Here is a 17244-nt window from a genome sequence, read left to right on the forward strand (position 1 = left end):
AAAAAACATAAAATTTTCAGAACCTCAGCTAGACTGACTAGGAATAAAAGAGAAGGCACAAATAAATAAAATTTGAAATAAGAGAAAAAATATTACAACTGTTGCCACAGAAATAATAAAGATCATAAGACACTACCTGGAATAATTATATCCTGATAAATTGGATGACCTAGAAGAAATGGATAAATTCCTAGAAACAAACAACCAATCAAAGCTAAATCATGAAGAAATAGAAAGTCTAAACAGACCCATAACAAATATGGAGATTGAATCAATAAAGTCCAGGACCAGATGGCTTCACTAGTAATTTTTACCAAATATTTAAAGAAAAATTAACATTAATCCTTCTTAATCATTTTTTTCAAATTTTTATTTAAATTCCAGTTAGTTAATAAACAGCGTAATATTAGTTTCAGGTATAGAATTTAGTGATTCAACACTTACATACAACACTGGGTGCTCACTACAACAAGTAACCTACTTAATCCCCACCACCTATTTAACCCATCCACATACCCATCTCCCCTCAGTTTGTTTTCTACAGTTAAGAGTCTGTTTCTTGGTTTTTCCTCTCTCCCCCACCCCATTTTGGTTTGATTTGTTTCTTAAATTCCACATATGAGTGAAATCATATGGTATTGGTCTTTCTCTGACTTACTTCACTTAATGTAATACTCCAGCTCCATTCACATCCTTGCAAATGGCAAGATTTCATTCTTTTTGATGGCTGAATAATATTCCTTTCTGTATATATACTACAATCTTTTTATCCATTCATCAGTCTATGGACATTTGGGCTCTTTCCATAATTTGGCTATTGTTGATAATGCTGCCATAAACATTGGGGCATCACTATTTTTTTAACCTTTGGTTAAATGCCCAGTACTGCAATTACTGAATTATAGGGTAGTTCTATTGTTAACTTTTTTTTTTTTAAAGATTTTATTTATTCATTTGAGACACAGAGATAGAGATAGAGAGAGAGAGAGAGAGCATGAGCAGGGGGAGAGGCAGAGGGAGAGGGAGAGGCAGGCTCCCCACCGAGCCAGGAGCCCAATGTGGGGCTCGATGTGGGGCTCGATCCCAGGACGCTGGGATCACAACCTGAGCCAAAGGCAGACGCCTAACCATCTGAGCCACCCAGGTGCCCCTCTATTGTTAACTTTTTGAGGAACCTCTATACTGTTTTCCAACGTAGCTGCACCAGTTTGCATTCCCACCAACAGTGTAAGATGGTTCTGCTCTCTCCACATCCTGGCCAATACCTGTTTTTTCCTGTGTTGTTAATTTTAGCCATTCTGACTGGTGTGAAGTGATATCTCATTATGGTTTTGATTTGTATTTCCCTGATGATGAGTGATGTTGAGAATCCTTTCATGTGTCTATTGGCAATCTGGATGTCTTCTTTGGAAAAAAAATATTTATTTATGTCTTTTGCTTATTTTTAACTGGATTATTATTTTTTGGGGGGTGTTGAAATTTATATAAGTTCTTTATATATTTTGGATACTATCCCTTTATCAAATATGTGATTTGCAAATATCTTCTCCAATTCTGAAGGTTGCCTTTTAGTTTTGTTGTTTCCTTCACTGTGCAGAAGGGTTTTATCTTGATGAAGTCCCAACAGTTTATTTTTGCTTTGGTTACCCTTGTTTCAGGAGACATGTCTAGTCAGAAGGTGCTGCAGCCTAGGTCAAAGAGGTTGCTGCCTGTGTTCTCCTCTAGGATTTTGATAGTTTCTTGTCTCACATTTAGGTCTTTCAACCATTTTGAGTTTATTTTTATGTATGGTGTAAGAAAGTGGTCCAGTTTCATTCTTTTGCATGTTTCTGTCCAGTTTTCCCAACACCATTTGTTGGAGAGACTGTCTTTTTTTACATTGGATATTCTTTCCTGCTTTGTTGAAGATTAGTTGACCATATAGTTATGGGTTCATTGCTGGGTTTTTTATTCTGTTCTATTGATCTATGTGCCTGCTTTTGTGCCTGTACCATACTCTCTTGATCACTACAGCTTTGAAATATAACTTGAAGTCTGGAATTGTGATGCCTCCAGATTTACTATTAGCTATCATAGGTTTTCGGTTATGAAAATTTCTGACCCTACTGAGCAAGAAACACAATGCTTTTCTATCTCCTCTATGTAGGCCAGAGCAAAACTAATAGCCAAGAAAAGACCATGACAAAAGGTTTTCTTAATCCATGTCAGCTGTTTGTTTTGGTTACATTCTCTACTCAGTATTACAATTAAGGGATTTGATTATAAGAATATAGCTATCTATATCCAAACCTGCTGATGGATTTTTCCCTGAGAACATAGGTTTATGGAGGTTAAAGTTGAATGATCACCATATAAGCAAGATGAATTTCTGTAGTATTCTACTCAAAGTTCTACAATCAGTAATATTCATAGCATTTGAATGTTCACTGTATTCTAGAAACTTTTTACCATGGTTTATATGAATTCATTTTATTTTCTTAATAAGCCCATGTAGAAGGTATGGTTATTATTCCCATTTTGCAGAGGAAGGAACTGATTCACAAAGAAATTAGATTGCTCATGGCCACAGAGGTTGGAAGTAGTTGAGCTGAAATATGTGCCAATCAGCCTGGTCCCAGAGCCCATTGTATTCTAGTTTCTCACTGGAGGCCTTTAAGAATGTATCTATTGATAAGGGCTAAGGTTTTATTATAATTGCAATAGTTACTGAACCAAGATACCCAGTTGTCACAATTATCTCTTATTTTCTTGTATTCCTCTTCTATTTTCCTATTTTTTTTAAATGTCCTACCACGTTTAAGACCCTAATCACTGTGCCATGGAACTGTATTTGTGCCAAAAGCATCTTTTCTCAGCAGTCAACTAGAAAGATTTCAGAGTAACTGATTTACCACATAATTAAAAATGATGGCCCACTTTGACATCTATTTGTAAATTGCCTCAATTTGGAAGAGAAACCAAATGGCTTCAACCAACTGCTTTTTAGGCTTAACTATAAGGCCCCTATTCTCTAAACTCAATATGTTCACAATATTTTTTTACATCAAAGAATATTACATAGATTACAAAAGAAAAATATAACAAAGATCAACTCTCTCTGTATATAGATATATATTTATACTTTATTTTTCTTTATTTCTTTAGATATAATAGCATGATCATAAATTAATTTATTAACAATGTTATTTATGATGGTACAATTGTTTTCTTTGTAGCAATGACATATATCTGATGAAAAAATAAGACTCCTGTCTTAACTGACACATTTATTTAAAAAAAAAAAGAATTCATAAGCCAAAGATTAGTTTGATCCAACATAACCCATTCATCAAATTTTTAATGTATTTTATGCTAACACATTTTGAGACGTGGCAAGCTTCTCTTTGACATTATGTTCTTATTCTCAGAAACGTCCACTGACATAGAGCTGGCATTCTATGAGATGCATGTGCCAGAGACTATAACAGTAGAAAGACCATGTGACTTCAACCCAGGCCACAAATTGATGGCAAATTGTAGTTTATCACTCCATCTGCATGAGTCAGTTAAGAAGAGAATGCCAATTTTAGCAGATGTGTGTTTTCTATTTTTGTAATATAATGTGAATGTGAATGATGATTTTCACAAATGAATCTCATCATCAATCTAAGCTGAGCTTCCTTACTGTTGAAAATATTTTGCTGCCTGCATAAATTGACACTGCCTATGGGATAACTTTTATAGCAACCGGATCAGGGTGAAGTAGGTCAAGTTGGCAAGGTGAATAAGAACTTATGGTAAATTAGTAAATTATATGAAATGATTAGTTAAGGGTTGCATATTTAAAAATTCTTTCCAAAGTAATGTAAAAAAGAAATCACATTAATACTAAATATTTTAAATATTATTATCAATTTTAAAATTAAAAATAATAGGGAGGGATAAAATAACCTGGAAATTCATGAATAGCCTATTTTATAAGCAGTGAGCAGACACTGTGTAGCTTCAAGGAGCTTAAAATGGATACTGACATATAAGACAGCTTTATGTGGAACAACTAGAGAACAAATAGATCAATATAAATAAATCATCATTCAGGATTAGAAAAAGACCACTGCAGTCTGCAATCCACCTGATAAACCTTCCTGGAGAAGCTAAATGTTGACTAAGCTCTTGAAAAATATAGGATTCAGATAAAACCAAAGTGGTGAGTAAGGTGATAATGAATAAATAGATTTTCGTATATGAGAAGGTAATATAACAAAATAAGAAGTCATGGTGCTGTTGTGAGGGAGGAACTCCCGGCATTTAAGAAGACTCTAAGAAGATTAACTTAGCACCAGGAACAAGCTGATTTGGAATAGGATGAGAAACTTGAGAGATTCACTGGAAAGCTATGTTCAGAATCTAAGTGTGATGACAGCAACTGAAGTAGAGATAAAATGTTGAATCCAAGCATACTTCATAAGAAGTATCAGCAGAACGTCATATATTGATGGTCTATGACAGTTCAAAGAGGAGATAATAAATAAACAATTCCCAAGTCAGTTTAGTAAACTGCATGAGGAATGGAGACATTAGTGGATGTGGAAAGATGACAAACTTATTTTTTATTCAAGTTTCTTTTGAGAAGAAAGTTGCTTATTAAAGTAATATATTATGTATCTGGTCTTTACAACTCTCCATGCAAGTGCAAGCTCCTGGAAGCCAAAGCATATGTTTTAATGTTTCTTCTGTAACCCCCACAGCATATGTTCAGTAAATATTTAGTGGTGTTGTAAGAGCTGAAAATATTGGAGGAAAACTTAAATAAAAGTTCAAGAATGAAAATGTAGATAAATTATTCATCATAATCATAGAAGGGAGTTGAAAGCATGAAACTGGATCTTCATAAAGAAGATCTAGGGAAGAATGAAAAAGATTGAAGTCATAACATTGGAAGAACAAGATGTGAGATTGAAGTTGAGGAAGAAAGAAATGGGTCCCATCTTAAAAAGGTAGGAGGGAAGCACGGAAATAATCATTGATGCCAAGAGTCTGTTTGAAAGGGCTGCATGTAAAAACTCAAAAAAACCGGGGCGCCTGGGTGGCTCAGTTGTTAAGCGTCTGCCTTCGGCTCGGGTCATGATCCCAGGGTCCTGGGATCGAGCCCCGCATTGAGCTCCCTGCTCAGCGGGAAGCCTGCTTCTCCCTCTCCCACTCCACCTGCCTGTGTTCCCTCTCTCGCTGTGTCTCTCTCTGTCAAATAAATAAATAAAATCTTTAAAAAAAAAAAAAAAAACTCAAAAAAACCTTTGACATTGATGAATGACAGATTGGCTAAATTGAGTGACAGCAAATCATAGTTTTTAGAAGTGTGGCCCCAGAGAGATAAAAAATTGTCAATGGAAGGGACAGGGTATTTGTACTGGTTTATATGTATTAGGTCTAAGCTGGCCTTTCACTTAGAATTTTTACTACCAAGACAAGTGTATGTAGCTAATTGCAGGGTTTGTGTAAAATATGTGTCAGCTTCTCAGAGCTCTTGCAATTTGCATAGCATAACCCGAATAAAGACCAAATATTCATGGTTCAGGTAAGATTCTACCAAAGGGTCTGTAGCATAAAAATTATTTCCTCTCACTCCTGGAAAATTAAAGGCACATTTGAATTTATGACTATCCAACCCTCCCTCTTTGATTTTAATTGTGTCACTTAAAAACAACTGGATATTAAAGAATTGAAACTTTTTGAAAATAAATTATAAAAAGTTAAGCTGTTAAGCACTGTTAAGCTATCATTAGTGGTGGTGATAGCATCAGTGGTAGTGGTAGTAGCAGGTATAATAGTCGCATTAGCGGTAGGACCTTGGCAGTGTCAGCAATGTCAGTATTACTAAGTATCCATTGTGGTTTGGAGCATTGCACACCCATAGGACTCCTTAAAATAATGTGACTGCCTTGTGGTGTTACTAAGTTTTATAAATATATTAATCTTTAAATAGGAATACCGACTGAATTATATTCCTTCCTAATACTAAATAATGTCAATATAGGTATTTTTTCCTGACTGACCACGGGCAGTGAGATGGAGTGATGAAGGCAAGCATCAGAAAGTCCATTTATTAAATATCTCTCTTTCTAGAAGGTCAATATTTATTTGAGTTAACAAATTCTTCGGGAATATTACAGAATCCCATAGGGTTAACTTACCTATACTCACACCTTAAATTCATATGAAATTGATAGCTGTATTGAATCCAAATTTAGATTACATGGGAAAGGAAGAAGTACGAAGAGAGAGGAAGAAAAGGACAGAAGGGAAAGAATGGAAATAACTGCTAACAGAGGTCTAACTTGATTTGTCCTGACCCTACCACAGAAAGTGCCCTTTTAATTTTAGGAACCTCTAGAAAAGCATTTTACAATGAACTTAAATCCACGCTCCTTTTTGATATCTACGAAAAAACTCAGATACCCAAGATTTTGTGAAATTTCCCTTGGATGGAAGGGGAGGGGAAATTAGTCATACTCCCCTCCAATCATAATTCTCACCAACCCAGTAAACTTTGTATAATTTTACATTCTATATTTTGTTTTATGAAAAAAAAACAGTTTGAAGAGAATTTATAAGCATCTAAATTTGGGGGGATAGTTTTTCTAGTTATATCAAACCAAAAAAAAGAAAGAAAAAAACTGAAGAGAATATAATTTGGCTGGATGAGGGTGATAATGGCAGGCAAGGGGAAAGATCTGGAAAATGTGTGGTGGGTATTCACAGGCCCACTCCTTTTGAGGACTGGGCTTGAACTCTTTCTTGCTATTGAGATTTACAATCTTGTAGCAATACAAATTTAATATCTGCTTATGTATTCCGAAATGGTATATATAGGTAAGAACAGTGTTTATGATATTGATTTCCTTAGAAACTGTATAGGTAGTTCTGCAAATATATATACACACACACATACACACACACATATATATATGGTGTTTATTATTTTATATATATATTATATATGTGTGTTATTTATATATTTTAAAAAGTCATATATTTATTTTAAGTTTACTATATATTTATTTTATTTATTATGTATATATATTTATTTTTAAAGTTTTATATATTTATATAAAAGTTATTATAAATATATAAATATATGTATGTATATATGTGTATATGTATGTGTATATATGTATTCTCCATGCCCAAATGGAAATGCTATTGGAATAGATCTTACATGGGCAAACTTCAAGTCCATTTGAGAACTTTACTTATCCAAGGGGGCTTCATCCACTGAAAGGTGGAATAATATGGATAGAATTGTCAAAAATATTCTTTAATTTCAATTTTTTTGTGATTATTAAGAAAAGTTCTATTATGAACACACTTGAATTTATTCTCTAGAAGTTAAGATACTTTGATAAATGTAATATTATATGGCAGAATAAAATTTATGTGATGTGAAATCCTAGTTTTTAAAACTTTATAATTTCCATTCACTCAATATTCAACTATTTTAAACACATTCAAATATTTTAAACACATAGAAATATATCTCATTAGACAAATTGACAATTAGGCAGAAATTTACTCTAATTTTTAAAATTTCATGCATTTAAATATAAAAAGATGGCTACCATTAACTCATTTTCTTACTGGAAAATGAGCTATGATTTAGAATTGTTGGCACTTTGTTAAGCTTACTGGTCCCTCTGCTTGTTATGGCATTCAGTGGCTAAATGTGATTGGTTTAAGTTAAAAAAATCTTTTAGGGCAGAAAGATAACCCTGAGTGCAGTTGCCTATTGTTCCTTCTAGCTGTTAGGTGTGATCAGCGACTGATTCATATGTAAATTGTTTTCAAAGAGTTCATTTTGTTTAACAGAACTTGCCTGATAATTAGATATGCTCAGTGATTATTTTTAGATCGACAGAGGTCAAACTGAATCTCTCAAATATATCCTCATGTTGGAAATCTTAATTCTGTATTCTTCTAACATTTGGAAATGGATCAACTGCTCTAGGAGTCATCTTTGTTGAAAAATTTTCAGTTTAAAATGTTGAGAAATACTCCCTTTCTATTCTTGATGATCTTGAAAGACAGTTATTTTTTAGTGTATATTTTTTTCAACAAACAGTTAAGTCAAATATTAAATTGAGTTTGGTCACAATTTGGGACAATACATGCATGGTTTTGAACTGAAATAATCATCTTTATTTTATTATTTTATTTTGTTCTTTTTACAGAATAACCCATTGAAATCCTACAGTTTTACTTAATGAGACAGGCTAATTTTTACTATGCTAACAAATTAACCCCCAAATCTCAGTGACTTATTAACTAAAATTTCTTATCCATTCACCCATAGTGTGTGCTCTCAAGGGAAGTTGCTTGACCGAGTGCTGACTTGGAAGCAGTAATCCAAGCAGTGGTCCAGCCTATTTTCATTTTGAGGATCTACAATAGCAAGAGGATCACTTTGCAGAGGTTGAAAGAGAGGAGAACTCATGTTTCAACTGCAAAATGACAAATATCACTTCTGTCCAAGTGGCCAGAACTAATCACACAGCTCCAAAATAACAATAGGAGAGTCTAGGAAAGAAAATCTTTCCGTCTGAGTAGGAACAGGATAATATGAGATTTAGAGAATGACCAAAAATCTTCAACAAAATCCTAGCAGATCAAATCCAGCAACATATGAAAGGATAATATATGATCCCAAATAGGGCTTATCCAGGAAATGAAACTAGTCAGTTCAATATTAAAAATTTAATGTAATTCACCTTGTTGACATAATGAAAAACATGAAAATTTCATAGATGCAGAAACAATTTTTGACAAAGTTCAGCATGTATGCATAATAAAAACTCTCAACAAACTAGAGTTAGAGTCAGGATACTTTCTCAGTTAGAGAAAAGGAATCTATTGAAAAAAAAACTATAGCTAACATCACACTTAATAGTAAAAGATTGAATTATTTCCCCCTAAGATTGTGAGAAAGACAGCTATCTACTCTTACCACTCCTTTTAACATCATACTGAAGGTACTTCAGTGTAAAAAAAAAAAAAATAATAATAATAATAAAATGAATATAGAAGAAAGAAAGAAAACTCTATTTGCAGTTGATATAATTATCTCCTTAGAACATTCTAAAGTATCTATAAACAAGCTATGAGAAGTAATGTTTGAGCTTACAAGGTCACAGGATATGGAGTCAATATGCAAATCTCAATCATATTTGTTTATACCACCAATGAACAATTGAAAATTGAAATTTTTAAAGGACTCAAAAGATAAACCCCAGGTATAAATCTAACAAAATATATTAAAGGTATATATGCTGGCAAAATAAAATATTGATGAAAGAAATCAATAAAGACCAAACAGAGAGAGAGAGAGATACTATGTTCATAGTTGGAAAAAACTCGAGTTGCTGAGATGTCAACTGTCTCTAAATTGATTTATAGATTCAACACAATTCTAATCAAAATCTCAGCAAGATTTGTTGTAGAAATTAACTAGCTATTCTGAAAATGTTTGTGGAAAGGCAAATAATCAAACAATTTTCTAAACAAAGTTAAGGTATTAACTCTCCCTAATTTCAAGACTTATTTTAAAGCTACATTAATCAAGACAGCATTTTATTAGCATAAAAATAGAAATAGATAAATGGAATAGAATAGAACAGGGATCAGCAAACTACAGCTTCCAGGACAAATTCATTTATATATTGTCTATGATTGCTTTCACACTACAATGGTAGAGATGAGTAGTTGTAACAGAGATTGTATGGCCCTCAAAAAAGCCTAAAATATTTGCTACCTGGCCCTTTCACATAGAAGTTGCCAACTACTGGAAAAGAATATCCAGAAAGACACTTACATATCTATGGTCAATTGATTTTTGACAAAGTGAGAAGACTATTAAATGGAGAAAGAAGAATTTTTTTAACAAATGGTGCTGAAACAATTAGACCTTCATATGCAAAAACAAACGTCTTCATTCATACATTGCTTTAATTTTTAAACAAAAGCTCAAAGTGAGACCTGAGCCACCCGGGCGCCCCTCTAAATGCAAATCCTAAAATGATAAAACTATTAAAATGGCTAAACCGTTAAAAATGACAATATACTGAGGAGGATTTGGAGGATGCATTTCTGGTAGAAATGCAAAATGTTACAGTTTGGTAGTTTCTCATAAGTCTAAAGATATGCTCATCATATGATGTAACAATCTCATTCCTAGGTATTATTAAAAATTTGTAATTATTAATTAATCTCATTCTTAGTATTCTAAGTGAAACAAAAACTATTTTCACACAAAAACCTATATACAAATATTTATAATGGCTTTATTCATAATCACCCACAAATGGAAACAATCCAGCTATCATACAACTGATGAATGGATAAACTATGGTACATTTATACAATGGAATACTAATCAGCAACAATAAGGAGCATGCTACTGAGATAAGCCATAACATGGATGAATCTCAAAAGTATTCTGAGTGAAAGAAGCCAGATTCAAAAGGCCATATATTATATAATTCTATTTTGTTTTTTTATTTGTATTTTTTAAATTTTATTTTATTTTATTATATTATGTTAGTCCCCATTCAGTATATAATTCCATTTTAAAAAACAAAGTCATAAGGATAGAAAACAGATTAGTAATTACCAGGGGCTAGAAGTAGGAAGAAAAGTTGACTTCAAATCATCATGGGTGATATTTTTTTTCCCCAATGATAGAACTATTCTACATCTTTATTTTGTTGATGGTTACATCCTTGTATGAATTTGTCAAAACTCATTAGAATTATACTCTAAAGAAAATGAATTTTACTATATTTAAACTTAATAAAAATATATAAACATTTGTTATTGAGTTCTATAAGACATAAATTCCTTAGAGTATTAATGGTTAATGGCTTAACTTGGAGTCAGACAGCTTGGATGCAAATACTAGCTTTACCAGTTTTGAGCAGTGTGAACTTGGGAAAATTAGTTACCTTATTGGGCTTCAATTTTCTTCCTTTTAAATGGGAATAAGAAGGTAGGAGAAATAATTAAATGAGATAATGCATGAAAGCTACTTTCAGCAGTGTCTAACAAGTAGTATATATCCAGTCAATTTAGCCGGTAATAATAACAAGATGGTAGTAATATGGTCAACACAGATTACCCACTATGATTATCCTTTGTCTTATTTCAACTTATCTATGTTTATTTTATTTTATTTTATTTATTTATTTTTTAAAAATTTTATTTATTTATTTGACAGAGAGAGCGAGAGAGGGAACACAAGCAGGGGGAGTGGGAGATGGAGAAGCAAGCTTCCTGCAGAGCATGGAGCCAGATGCAGGGCTCGATCCCAGGACCCTGGGATCATGACCTGAGCTGAAGAAAGGCAGTCGCCTAATGACTAAGCCACCCAGGCACCCCTCTATATTTATTTTAAATATCTACCATTTGCCAAGTATCAGAGGGAGTCAAATGCTTAGTTCTTGCTCTTGCAATTTATGATATTCTGAGAAACATGAGTTAGGCCCAGAAAAATATTTAATTAATCAAGACCTCATCTGTTCTGCAGCATGTGCCTGGAATGATGTTACATCAAGGCACTGTAGGAGTCTTTGAATGCAGAGATGGGATTTACTGTGGTCCTAAGGATGTTCCATGCCCCAAGGATGATAGAACCTAGTTGTAGAGGTCAATATGAACACAGATCACAAACCACTAGTATATACAAAAATGAAAGTGAAATAAAGGAAATAAAATTTAAATGCTGAAGGATTTGGAAGAGATAGAGATAAGGAAAAAACGTTTCTAGCAAAAGATTGTATATGTTTAAATGTCAAAATGTTCCACACAAGCTAAATAGAGAGGAGGAAAAAGGAAATTATGTTCAAAGACAGCTTTAATTGTTGGAAGAATTCTACCAGACCAGTTGGATCTTAAATGAGTCTAAAAGAGACAAAACTATTATGAATACTTTAGAAAAAAAGGAGGACAAAATTGTGAATAATTTGCACTAGAAGGGAATTTATTAAACAAAAAAGAACACTAGAAAATATAATATGTTGCTATGTCTCTATGGCATCATGTGGGTAGAAGATATTTTAGCCACATTCTTGTTTTCATTGTTTTGAAAATAGGAGGATTCAAAAGAAATTTGAATGCTCTGCCCTGCCTCCCTACACCAGAAATCTAGAAGCATCTGTTTCAAAATAGTGTCAGGGTCCCTGTGCTGCTTACTGCTGTGTCTTGTCCAATAGTTTCTCACTTACTTTTCGTGCAAGCAATTCTATATTTCTTCCCACTGATTCATGCAGTTCCCTCTGGCTCACTGAGTAGAGGCCACAAAGCCCAGATGCAAATGGCTTTTACGCTGTCTGACATTCTATTCACTTCCCACACTGTCTGGGAGTAGCCTTGTCCAGTTAGCAGAAAACAGATTGGAATCTGGATCATTCCAAAAAGTGTCTCTAGCCCACGGTGCAGAAAATTCTAATACTAAACACACTTAGGTGTGCGTGTTTGTGTGTGTGTGTGTGGCAGGATGAGCGGGAGTAATAGGGGGCAGCACTGTGATAGGATTCTATGTGTATATTTAAAAATATGTCACGTGTGGACTTTTATGTGGGAACAACTGCTAATTGTATACTGAAAGTAAAAATAGAATTTGGCTTATATGGTAGCTAAAGAAATGAATCTGCAATTACAAAAACATTTGTTCTATTAGAGGAACAGGTTGTTTTTATTGTTATGACAATGGATGGTGGCTTTCTTTTTTCATTTCTCTCCCTGCCCCAACTCAACCCTAGCAAAGAAAGTATGAGAATTTGGGTAAATGATTTCTACCTCTCTGGTTTAGACTGTGGTTGTTTCTTGCTAGTGCCAGATTTCCCAAGTCTGAATATTCTAGGACAGGGAGATCACCCAAACAATTGCTGGTAGCTGCTCAACAAATGTCAGTTTCTTTTTTTTCCAAAGTAGTCCCTAAAATTCCTTTCTAGCATGATCCTGCAAAGGGATCTTTGGAAGTAGGAGGAAAAATTGACAAGGGGCAAAACTAACTCTAAAAAAGGGAAGAATTATTACAATAGGAAAGAAGAACTACACCATCCTCTCAATACCAACTGGGTTTCTAAAGAAAGGATAAAAAAAAAATACAGACGTTCATTGTACAAAAGTTTAGGAGAAAAATGAACATGCACCAGAAAAGCAGTCTCCTGAGTTCCTGAGGACTAAACAGAACAGGAAGATCCACATCCCCTCTCAGCCCCCTGTCAGCTGAGTCCTGCAAGTATTACTGTACCACTGTCCAAAATGGTAACCCCCACAGAGAAACCTAATGTCAGGTATTTAGGATTACACAAAAGTACCAGATGTTGCAATTTTGGCTCATTGTTTATGCACATAATTAGATACACATACTTCAGTTTTGAACACTGCTGATATACTTTCAACTAAATAGCCCAACCAGCTCACTGTGTATATAGGGAAATAAAAGCTCAAATTTTCCACTGATTCTAGCAGTATGCTATTATGCATTAACTTCTTCTGAGATGCAGTTTATGCAAATGACAAACCTATTGCCATAATTGCTGCTAGGTTTACCAAGACATAGCTAAACCATCAGAACAAAGTTATTTATTACACAGAGCCAAATCACCAGTTTGAAGTTTTGAGGGAGATAACCTTTAATCTGACTCTGCAAAAAAAGCAACCAGATAGGATTTAAGTCTTCTATGAAAACAAAATTAATTCTTGCTCTTAAAAATCCCTTATTTACTGAAGAAAAAAAAAATTTCAAGTTTTTTTCTGAAAACACAATTAAAAACATGAAATTTAAAATAATTAAGCTCCCCAAAATAAAATCTTTGGATCTGCCGCATTATTAATGTAACCTAAATATCAATTGTATAAACTGGCATCATTGTAAACAGTGATCATTGGCAGAAGATAATATATACAAAGACGATTGTCCATGAAATGGAGGCTTTAAACTTGAAAGGGGTACGTTTTCTTTCACAAGTCAATTAAGGGGGAAATTATGGCATGATCAATTCTAATGAAGAGAAAATACACCTTAAAAGAAAAAAAAAATTAATTTAAGTTGGTTGTTTATCCCCAAACTTTCAGACTGTTGTGTCTGTAGCTTCTGTATTTTTAAGATTTCTAGATTCAAGGAAACAATGACTTTGCACCACAAATATATTTTTTGTTCTCTATTTTCTTAGGAAAGAAATCCAAGGAGAGCAGGAGGAAAAACAAACCTAATATTTTAAAGTCAAGTTCTTTTCAGAGTCTCTCATGGAAATAAACTGTTACTATGTCAGCCAAAAGAGAGGCTAGAAAAAGGAGAAGAAAAGAGTTGCTAGTGGAGACTTCTTACAAGAACTCTAGTCCCTTGTACCCCTCATTAAGATTATGAATTCTAGGTTTTAATAATGAATATGAGAGCTACATCAAGAAGAAAAGCAGGGCATTTGCTTTATTTTGTTTTGACATGTGCCGCAATGCCTCCTGGTCCCACCCCCTCTTAAGCAAGGCAAGCATCAGCTCCACACCGTGAATGTGAGCCAGTGTGAACACTGCCAAGAGCCAAGGCAGCGCTGCCTGCCGGGCCTTCCGGACACTTGCCAGGTGAGGCCTTTCAGTGTCTGAGGACATTCACACAAATGGCTGCTCCTTGTCTACAGGCTGTATTTCTAATCCTGCGATTCTTCAATTGTTATGGGAATAAACATTCACTGCTCTACATGCATCAGTTATATTCCTTTGACTTCTTCTTTTCTTCTTTAAAAAAAAGTGGTAATAATTCCAGTGTTTTCTCACCAGTATTGTATTGCCCTTTTGCAGCCAAATTTTACGGTTGCAGAAAGCACTAGAAACCAGGCCAAAAAATACTCTGACTTTGATTTAATATGAAATTGTACATTACATTTCCAACTATTTTCACCATTACAATAATTATTTGGCTTATTTCTGTTTTCGCGATGACTGTAAAAAGTTTCCATTTTTCAGAAAAGCAGTGGTGTTTGATAATAAACGAACATAGCTAAGATCCAAATAAACAAATTTGTCAATAGTGTAGTCTCACACGGCACTTTGCTAAAAGACTCGGTGTTATGTTACCCACTGAACTTACTTATGTCAAATGCTTTTACACAAATAGCTTGGATTCTGTTTTTATAATTTCCCTCTTCCTTGTAGAAGTAAAACATCTTTTTCTTTGTTTATGTATTTGATGATACTTATTATACATAATAATATGTCATATACACAATATATAAATCATGTAACCTGAATTTCTTGTGAACAAAAATTACTATTAAAATATTTGTACTCGGTTGGATATTTCAAGATAAGACATTGCTAGGTATCCTTCATTTTATCCTCACCCTGGTATTCTTAAAATGAATTATATTTATAATCCCTTGGTTACAAAATAAATCTTTTTATAAATCATGATCACCACATGACAAAACACTTATCCATGTATTAAATAGAAATGGTGATCTTTTATGAAAAATGATGTAATAATTCAAAATAGTGTTATCAAAAAGCACCCTATTTTATGAAGTTAATTGTTGTCTATTTTTCTGAAGCTATATGTTTTTCTCTTTTTAATAATACCTAGTTCCATCACAATTTTTCTATGCTGTATATGTCAAAGAAATATTCCTAAATGAAAATGAAATTGTAAGTGCCTAAAGTGATTAAGAACTCTATATTTCTGAGAAAAAAAAAATAGATAAGTTATCTCTAAAACTCCCGTGAGGCAAGAAAAGTGAAATACAAAGAGAGTTCTAGACAGCAACACCTGGCATCCCACAATCCATCTCACAAACAAGGAGTTACGCCATGACCTATTTTGTCCACACTACGATTAGATGCCATGTAACAGTTTATTTAAGGGATAAAATTATTGCTAAATCAGAGTGTTCTTCATGACCACTTGAATCTGGGAATTGGAATTGCTCCATTTTTCAGGAGTCATTAGAAATAAACTTTCTGGCTGTGTCTAAATTCATAAACTAGCAAGTGGGTGTTCCAAATTCATATTTACAGCAAAGACTTAGATAAACCTACTGTTCACTCTACATTGTTGGGCCAGTAGACTATAACTCATTGATTTGGCCAAAACTTATTGCTCAGGATAAGAATTCTAGCAAGTATATAGCTGAAATTTATTTGAAATAGTGTGAATTTCAATAATATGTTACCAAGGAGTTTTTCTAAAAAAAGAAAGGCATTAATAGACCTAGAATTATGATTGATTATTAGAGAAAGATAACATAAAGAACTCACTAATATTAGAGCTGTGTAAAGACAGAAAGGGCTGTCTTGGAAGATAACCAAGTAGTTGTCATTGGACAGGATGAAGTCTTATCTTTGAAATGCTTGATGGAGTTCACAGGACAATCTGGTCTTGATACTGCAGAGAGGTGGTAACACCAAATGACTTATAAGATCCTTGTAATCTTAATGGTTCAATTAATACCTAGAAAGCATTCCACAAACTGTGTTCCTGCTTCCCATGATCAAATAAGTATAAAAAATGGTGCATGCAGTTTTTCCTAGTTGAAGACTTAAAAATAAGTATTTGAAAATTTAAAGTTCAGAAGTTTTGCAGTAAAAAAAAAAATCTGCCTGTCTAACCCAACATTTTCCAACTATTTTATTTTTCACAAAACATGTTATTACAATGCCACTGAGCACTAATTTTCTGACAAACCCAGAAGATAAATGTCAAATGAGATTTTCCTTCTTAAATCTAGCTGCATGTTTTTGTGGGCTTCTTCTTTAAAAAATTTAATTTGTCACTCCTTTTGAACAAGTCCAAATTCTTTAGACTGTCATTCAAGGCCCAACACATTGTTTTTTCTTTCCAAACTATCCCTCCATTCCCTAAAAAGACTATTTTTTGGTATATCACAAATTATGTGTTTGTTTTCCCTTCTATGTCAATTATACATATTTTCTTCCACTTTGGAATGACATCCACTTGATAGTCTATTTACAAGTCTCACCTCACATCCCAACTTTTTTTTTTTTTTAAATCCCCCCTCTCATGACTTCAGGCTGCACTAGCACAGTGTAGAATATATACTATATATCTCAATCCATAAATTTCATTTCCTGGGATTTTCTGTCCTTCCTTCCTCCCTCCCTCACTTCCTTCCTTCTTTTCTTCCTATCCTCCCTCCTTCCCTTCCTTTCTTTTTTGTTTCTTATTTCTTTCTGTTTTTCTCCTTTCTTTCTTTTAAATTTGTG

Source organism: Phoca vitulina, unplaced genomic scaffold (assembly GCF_004348235.1).
Source record: "Phoca vitulina isolate PV1807 unplaced genomic scaffold, GSC_HSeal_1.0 scaffold86, whole genome shotgun sequence".
Classification (NCBI taxonomy): Eukaryota; Metazoa; Chordata; class Mammalia; order Carnivora; family Phocidae; genus Phoca; species Phoca vitulina.